This window comes from Notolabrus celidotus, chromosome 15, assembly GCF_009762535.1.
Source record: "Notolabrus celidotus isolate fNotCel1 chromosome 15, fNotCel1.pri, whole genome shotgun sequence".
Lineage (NCBI taxonomy): Eukaryota > Metazoa > Chordata > Actinopteri > Labriformes > Labridae > Notolabrus > Notolabrus celidotus.
In genome coordinates this window covers 31,231,726-31,240,585 of record NC_048286.1, presented here as the reverse complement: position 1 = coordinate 31,240,585, position 8,860 = coordinate 31,231,726, and positions in this window count along the sequence as shown.

The window sequence follows — 8,860 nt, the reverse complement described above, 5'->3', positions numbered from 1 at the left end:
AATGAATCAGTGTTCACACTCAAAATACTGCAGAACACAAAGCTGCCAAATCAACACATGTTAACAGATTAAGATGATGTTTCTTAAGAGTCTGAACACATCAGTGACTTGTCCATGTTGTCGTCCTCTCACTCTGAAAACCTCTGACTTGTTGACTCCTGGTCTAACTCCGTCCACTGTGACGTTCTGTTGAGGAAGTCAAGTGAAATACGATCTGCTGTTAACACGGAGTGTTTTATTCTGAAACTCTACTGGATGTTTTAATGTTGTTTCAGTGCTTGACTTCCTGTCTTGCTTGATCTGTCCTGTGGTGACTTGATGCGCCCTGGAGGGCTCCAGGTGCTGGATCACAGACGCAGCTGTATTGTGACAGAGCAGTGCAAGTGGAAGTTAACACATGGACTAGAACTGAAACCTATCAAGTCCAGTGCTGTGACGGACCGGCCAATACAGAGAATCATGGCAACCTGCCTGAGAAATGAGACAGTTTTTCTGTGCACTATTTGAACTTGTAGAGTACAGAAAGTGATGCAAGGACTGGTTACAGTTTTTAGCCTTCTTCAGATTGGACAGATGAAGAAAGACTGGAATAGTTGGAAGAAGAGAGCAGGAGGATGATGTGCAGTAAAGGGTTGAACCAGTGACTGCTGCAACAAGGACAACAAGAGACCTCTATGTGAGGTGCACGCTTCAACCACTGAGCCAAACGGACAACCTTCATATCCTGCCCTAATAAAATGTGCAGCCTGGAAAGAGAAGGCAATCATCAACTGAAAGAAAAGTGCACATCCTTGTAATTATTAACAAACACATTTTGGTGATGACGCCCAAAAATTCAACTGATCCTCTTAACCAGACAGGATGTACTGACTCATGGAAAATACACTCCACCCCACTCTGTTCATAAACTACATGTGACATCAGACACACCCCGCTCTGATCAGGACAGAATATAATGAAAAACAAACAATGTGTTCGTCATCTTAGTTTCAAATAAATACCTTGCTGAAGTGAAAATAAATGCAGCAGATTATTATCAATGATCTGCCGCAACAATAGAGGCCTTAATGTCTCTAAAAACCTTTAGAAGTGTACGTTTTGTGCACAGAGGCAGGGCTCACTTGGGGAGGCTCATATTCCAACATTAACAGCAATTATATTTGATTACACTGATACACTCTCTCTGCTTCTTTTTTTCACTTGAACATTTTTAATACTTCTTACATCAGCTTTCCTCCAGAGAGGCAATTAATTTCAGATAACTTGATGAGGAAAGGAAATCAAACGCATGCCTGACATTTTGGTTTCCTCTTTGCTGATGAATTCATTGTTTCTCCAAGCTGAAGCCCCTCAACATCATGTGTGTGTGTGTGTGCAGAGCCAGAGGGTGCAGTTACAGGGCAGCAGGTCTGGGGCCCTCATCTCTAGGACCCTTAGATGCTAAACATGTGAGTGTACTGCATTACACCCTTCACACATCAAAGTGGTTTGTTAAACAGAGAGTTTTAAGCTGGCATGAGTACATAAACAAAATATCTTGCATTATGAAGCCCATGCGAAAGTGCCAAAAACTGCAGTTCATCGAGTTGCCACTTGAGGCTGGCTGCAGAAACACCAGAAACCACATACACACCCATTTAAAAAAAAAAGCTGATATTTACAGCAGAAATAAACATGTTTACAGCCTGGTACAAAGAAATGCTGACATTTTTTGTTACTTGTTATTTTTTAATATATTAAACTTATAAGCTTTGCCCAAATAAGGGCATGGCTGACTTGACCGACAGGTGGGAACACTGTAGCTGTCATGTCTTTTCATGACTCATTTGTTGGCCATAGACACCAAACTGGCTACGTTTGCAGTGGTGTTTTTACTCTTTTTGTTCCTATGTGTGTCCGGAGATCCTGCGTGTAACCATGGTTGCATTGTTTACATACGAGATCAGCTGTTAGCATCTTGTAGCATGTTGACGCTAAAGGATGCTAGGCCCGATGTTCCCTGTGAGCTGAGGAGAAGGAGGCAAGGACGACTTGCTGGAACTGAGACGCAAGCTAAAAAAGACAACATCGACCTGTCCTTCCACCCACCGTTATGGGGAATGTAAGATCTATCTACAATAAGATGGACAAGCTAACCCAGCACCAGATTAGCATCATGCTAACACCGGACACGAACGCCACATTGGAAGGATTTCACCTGCTGTGGGCGGACAGGATACAGGAGAGCAAGACTGAACTAACTGGTGAAGAAGGCCAGCTCAGTCCTGGACCCTGTGGAGGTGGTGGCTGACAGGAGGATTATGGCCAATCTGTCGTCTCTGATGGACATTTCTTTTCTATATATATTCTTAATACACCTTCTTGTTTGCTGCTGTAACTCCATGAATTTCCCCGTTGTGGGACAAATAAAGGAGTATCTTATCTTTTCTCATGAGGCTCAAAGCCCGCCTCTTTACCTCGCACTAGCTCGACAGAAGTTAGGCTGAGTTCAGCATTTCAAATATGGCTCCCACCGACAATTGGCTTCAAAACAGCGCTTCAGAAACAGATGGGTGAGGTCACATACAATACAATACAATACAACGTCCATTTATTGTACAGTCCTGACACATTTGGGGACCAGAGGAACCTACGAGACAAGGGAGCGCAGGGACTTCAGAAAGGTCTATTGTTAATAAGTCTTCAGCTCAACCATCCAGAGAAGGCATAGTCTTGGTTGCGATGGTGGTGGTGGTGAGGAGCTGGCCTGGGGGGGGTTTATATTCAGACAGATGACCAGCTTAAATCTCCTCACAGCAACTTTAACCAAATTTTTTGGACTTTTTGCTGCAATTATAAATAAATAAGTGAATCAATTAAAAAATACATGCATATCTTTTCTAACCAGTGCAACACCTTTCCATCTATAGGATACAGAAAGTGGCAAGGGCAAACTTACTTCAACAGGCAGAAACCTCCAGCAGGACCAGACTCATGTTAGACACACATCTCCTGAGACCGAGCTGTGACTTAAGTATGTAAGCAGTAAGAAATTGTTGTCTAAAACAAGAGCAACAAACTCCTACACACTGCGTACATTATTGAGAATATGCCAGTTTGTTGTGAGTTCTTCTTTTTCCTGGAAATGAAAAACACAACAATACTACAGCTTTAAGCGCTCAAAGACAGCAGGAGGAATATATTCTATGGAGATTCTGTCAGGAGAATTAATGCTCAGTCCAGTTTTAATGAGAGCAGGCTGCCACAGAAACAACTGAAGGGCATGAGATCCTCTGCACAGCTGCATCGACTCGTTCTGATGAGGAGGAACAGTCAGAGACCAAAGTCTGGTAACCTGAAGCCTTAAACTCATTCTTAATGCAAGAGTTGAGTTCATGTCCTACTGACTGACTTTCCATACCCTTAACCCCAGTCACTGACCCCCCCACCCCAAATCAATGCTGAGGTCTGCCATCCTCAGGACTAAAACGCACACGCTCACTTTGATTTTAAATTGCACTATAGCAACGTTTTTGCCCTGTTTCAAAACTGTACTTTATTATTTTTATTAGCTTACTCTTTTTAATTTTAGCTTATCTTTTTCTACCTATTTCCTCTGTTTATCTGTTGTTGTCGTTTCTAGGGTCTGAGAGAGAAACCTAATATCAAATCCTCTGTATGTCTGGTGCATACTGCAGTTTATTTAACAATAAAGAAGACTTTGAACTTTTTTTTTGAACAAGCTTCATCATCTCTGAGGGGACTCATGTTTGCACAAGTTGTAATAATAATAATAATAATAAATTTTATTTAGAAGCGCCTTTCAAAACACTCAAGGTCGCTTTACAGACAGATTAAAACACAATAAGTAAAACAACACGATAAAATAAATAAAAACAACAAGCAAAGTAACACCAAGTTAAAATGAAGCAGTGGAAATGAAGCAGGGAATGCAGTTTGAAACAGATGGGTTTTGAGTTTTGATTTGAAGAGGGGTAGTGAGTCAGAGTTTCGGATGTCTGCTGGGAGTGAGTTCCAGAGTTGGGGAGCAGAGTGACTGAAAGCTCTGCTCCCCATGGTGCTGAGACGGGCAGAGGGCACAGAGAGGTGGAGGGAGGAGGAGGACCCGAGGGAGCGAGAGGGGGTGACAATGTGGAGGAGATCAGACAGGTACGTGGATGGCCTTAAATGTGTACAGGAGGATTTTGAAATTGATTCTGAGTTTGACCGGTAGCCAGTGAAGCTGCTGGAGGACAGGGGTGATGTGGTGAAAGGAGGGGGTTCTGGTGATGATGCGGGCTGCAGAGTTTTGGACCAGTTGAACTTTATGGAGGGATTTGTGAGGGACACCGAAGAGGAATGAGTTGCAATAATTGATACGGGAGGTGACGAGACTGTGGACCAGGATAGCAGTGGTGTGAGGGGTGAGAGAGGGGCGGAGACGGTTGATGTTGCAGAGATGGAAATATGTAAAGATAACTTCAACTATTGTTAAATGTTATCCTGTTGTGTCTGCATGTGTCTTCTTTAACATTTCCTCATTGCTGCTTCCTGATTAAGACAATCCATGTATTTTATGTCCATGGACACTTTCTCAAAGACGGTCATATCATGTCCTTATGTAGCTTTTAGTCATTTTTAATCGTATGGTGCTATTTGTACTTTTCTTTTCTTCTCTTTTTTTTGTTTTTTTGTTTGTGTTTTGGTTTCTCCTGTACCTTCTTATTTTGATTTGATTTTACTCTATTTTATCTTGGTTTAATCTTGATCTTTTTAGGGAGCCTTTTTAACATCTGGCAAGGGACTACAGATGTAAACTAGCCTTTTGGCTAACTCTAGCATATTTACAGAAGTGTTAATTAATATGCATGGTCCTTTTAAATAATAACAAATGAAATATTGAGAGTGAAGAAGGAGAGGGCTGGATCGACAATCGTACACACTGAACATTTTCCCTTGGTTAAAACTCCTCATCATCAGTCATCATGTTGTGATACAACAGGACTAACTATCATGCAGCCACAGGTGGAGAGAGATGGGCTGTGTGGAGATGCCAGGGAGAGGAGCAGGAGGTGCAGGTGTGTGTGTGTGTGTGTGTGTGTGTTAGTAAAGCAGAGGGACAGAGTGAGCACAAGGAGAGAGATGCTGCAGCGATAAAGAGAATGAACAGTTAAGGATCGACAGACTAAACACTGAGGGAAATCAGTCTGTATCATTACAATATTAGCCTAAGTCTGGCCAAAAATAAAGCCTCAGTCTCCACGTTATAGCAAATACAATATTGAGAAGGCTGAATGATAGATGTATCATCCCGCCTTGACTATAGCAATTCCTTATATTCTGGAATCAGTCAGTCGGCCTTGTCCCGCCTGCAGCTGGTCCAAAATGCTGAAGCCAGGCTTCTGACTAGTACCAGGAAGAGGGATCACATCAGCCCCGTCTTGGCTTCCCTCCACTGGCTTCCAATTCGCTTTAGAATTTATTTTAAGATTTTGCTTTTTGTTTTTTCAAGCTCTGAATGGTCTGGCCCCTCCTTATATAACTGACCTCCTGAGCCCTTACAAAACCTCCAGGCCTCTGAGGTCTCCTGGCAGTTCCCCGGTCAAAATATAAACTGAAGGGCGACCGCGCTTTTGGTGTAAAGGCCCCACGTCTTTGGAAAAGCCTCCCCTCCTCAATCAGGGCCGCCCCCTCTGTCGACTCTTTGAAGACTCGCCTCAAAACACACTTTTATATTTTAGCATTTGAGTCCTCTAGCCCTGAATAGGTTCTCATTTCCAATGCTGTGCTTTCTTTTTCATTTGTTTGTCTCTTTTTAAATGATTGCTTGTTTGGTCTCACATTGTGTTTTTTTTTTTTTTTATCATCTTTTTTTTTTAATGTATTGTACAGCACTTTGGTCAGCTTCTGCTGTGTTTTTAAATGTGCTTTATAAATAAATAAATTTGACTTGACTTGATTAGATCCGCAACCTGTGAGAAACCACAAGAGCTCAGATCCTTTACTGTGAGTAAAGTCTTGTGTTCAGTTCAGTTACCATCATCAAAATGAAGTCAAAGCTCTTAAAGTGAAGTATTGATGCAGTGAATGGTCCCTGTCTGTACTTCTACATTAGATTTGTTATAATAATATTACTGCTTTATTGATCCAGTTAGTTTGAAAAGCAAGTGTATTGACAAAGATGACAGACAACCTTTGGTAAACACAGAAGATTGAACAACTTATTATAAGAAGTCATTTTGTTCAAATGTTTTGATCTCAATAGCAAACAACAGGATTGAGCAGCCCTCATGAAAATGTAGTTTTCCACACAAAGGCATATCAGCATTAGATCTATTTATAATGTTCAGAGATAACATTCATTCATTCATTCATTCACTCACGGTGTCTCCTCACTCTGCCTGTCCTGCTGATGTTCACTGTCACAGACACACACTGTTTGCTGCTGTCAGTGCCTGATGTAATTTGATAACCTTACCTTTTGATCATTTTTTAAATGTCATGTTATTATCAAGCTCCCTCCTCACACTGTGGAAACAGATCCACACTGAACACAGATCCAAATGTGAGATTTGTTGAAACATACAGCTGATGGACTGAGACGTCAGAAACAGAGAAGGTAGATATTTATGGCAGATCTTCTTGTAATGGAAAACATCTTTGGCTTTGATGGCTTCTTTTTGTATTTGTGACAGAGTTCTTGATGGTTTGTTCTTACCAATGACAGTTGTTTAATTTCAGTGACACTTTTTATACTCTGATCTTACAGGGGCACCTACGTCTAGTGTGTCAGGGCAGCCAGTGGGAGTTGGGGGGGCAGACCTGGACCAGAAAAGCAACATAGCTCTACAACGGCTTCAAGCGACCTTCGGCTGAAGGTCTGAAATAACTTGTTCCTATTTCATCGTCTGTTCCTTCCTTCATCTTTTCCCTTTCATCATCTTTTCATCATATCTATTTCTTTCCTCTTCTCTCTGCTGGTGATCAGTAAGAGCCAGTGTTCCCACAGAAACAGTAGGAGTTTTCCCTTCTTACTTCTGTCTTGGCAGAGAGACGTAAAGAGAGACTCAATTTGGCAAGTTTGTTAAGATTTCTCCTCTAAAAGGGAAAAATGTTTATTTTCTGTAAAATGTAGTGAAAACTCAAAAGGAGAGGAGCGTTAATGTCTCAGTCAAGTCTCCCGGTTGTTCTAGTCTTTGTTTCGCCCTTTCAGTATCCTGCCTTTTTATTTTGCATCACAGTGACTGAGTGTAGACTTATCTCCTTACAAGATGAGTCTCTTTTAAATATCAGGCAGCTGATTTCAAAGGATGAATCAGGGAGGATGAGATCAAATAGAGGAATAAAATAAATCAGGATTTCTTGTCATCAATTATGACATTATACACAGTGACTCATTTTGTCCTTAGAACATAAATTTAGATCAAAATACTGACAGAAGTGTCTGAGTTACAAGATACCGCATGTCATCTGTGCTTGTTTACACCCAGGTAGAGGAGCATTACAGCATGACAGCAGTAGACATTAACAAGAGCTACAGCACCAGCTAGTGGCGAGAGGCTATACTGCAGCTTAAGGTTTTGTTTTTTCTACAGTGAAGGAACTTTACCCTGTAACTCTAGGCGTTTTTCAACCAGAGGGACTTTACCCTGGAACTACGTGCATCTCAACCAGTGGACCCAGGGTCTACATTTAGTTCAGGGGTAGATAATCTCCCCCTTAAAAAGCTGCAGCTAGGGGGGTAGTACTTTTCAAAGATCCCCGGGCTTTCGGGGGGGCAGGCCCTGCAATGATAGATTAACTGCAGTGTTTTTATTCCGCCCTCCGTCCACAATAACATCACACACATCTGTGATTCACTTGATTTCTCTTTCTTTCATTAGTTTGTATTTCTTCTATCTTGTTTGTATGTGTGTGTACTTTTCAAAAGAAGAAGCTGTGATTCTCTTGATGTAGCAGCTTGTAACAGTAGTCTTCTCTCAGCCCACCGTGAATGCGTCTCTCCTCCCGGTGTTCCGGTTTTAAAAGTGACCCTGTAAACTGGAGACCTTCAGCTGAACGTGTCAGTGTTTGTGGAGTTTACACAGCTGTTGAAACACAGAAGGAGTTCCTGGGAATGCAAACTAGTTCAGTTTTTTTATTAAGATTTCAAAATATCCTCATCAGATATTTAATGATGGTTTAAAGACGTGACACAAAACATGTCACATGAACATGTTTACAGCCTGGTTCAAAAATGTTTATAGCCTTAATAGCTCATTTCTCTATCAACACACACTGTACAGGGTACATTTTTTTTATAACGGTGCAGTATCAAAGACATTAATATTATAATATCTTCCAAAACTGTACCGTTATAAAAACATGTAGTCAGTCTGCTCAGTTTTGATGCATTTTATGACCTTTTTTGTCAGTCTTTGTGCTCCAGGACACAATTAGTTAAGCAGTGTCATATTCTCTACTTTTATGTGTTTATGTGTTCCTCCCTGTTAGAGAAATGATTCAAAGTATTACACCAGAAAACAAAAATCAGCTGATGCTAAGTGTGTTTTTGCGCTGAAGATGGTGAGTGTGAAAACACTGACATTGAGTTTAAATAGCAGAGTTATGATTAAAAAAAATGAAGCTACAAAATCCTTTGTCATTTTGGGCAGCATAAGTTTATCAGGCCAAAGTTATTCCTGTTTTTTTTCCCACCAGTGACTTTTTATGAAAGCAGTTTGAGGTAAGATCCATGACTTGATGTATTCATCTTATAAGGAGTGTAGTTTGGTGATGAAGAATGCATTTTTCCAGCATGATGGAAAATGGCTTTATTGCCATAAAGCAAAAGTCATAACAAAATGGCTCGGGGGACAAAACATAAAGATTTTGGGCCCTT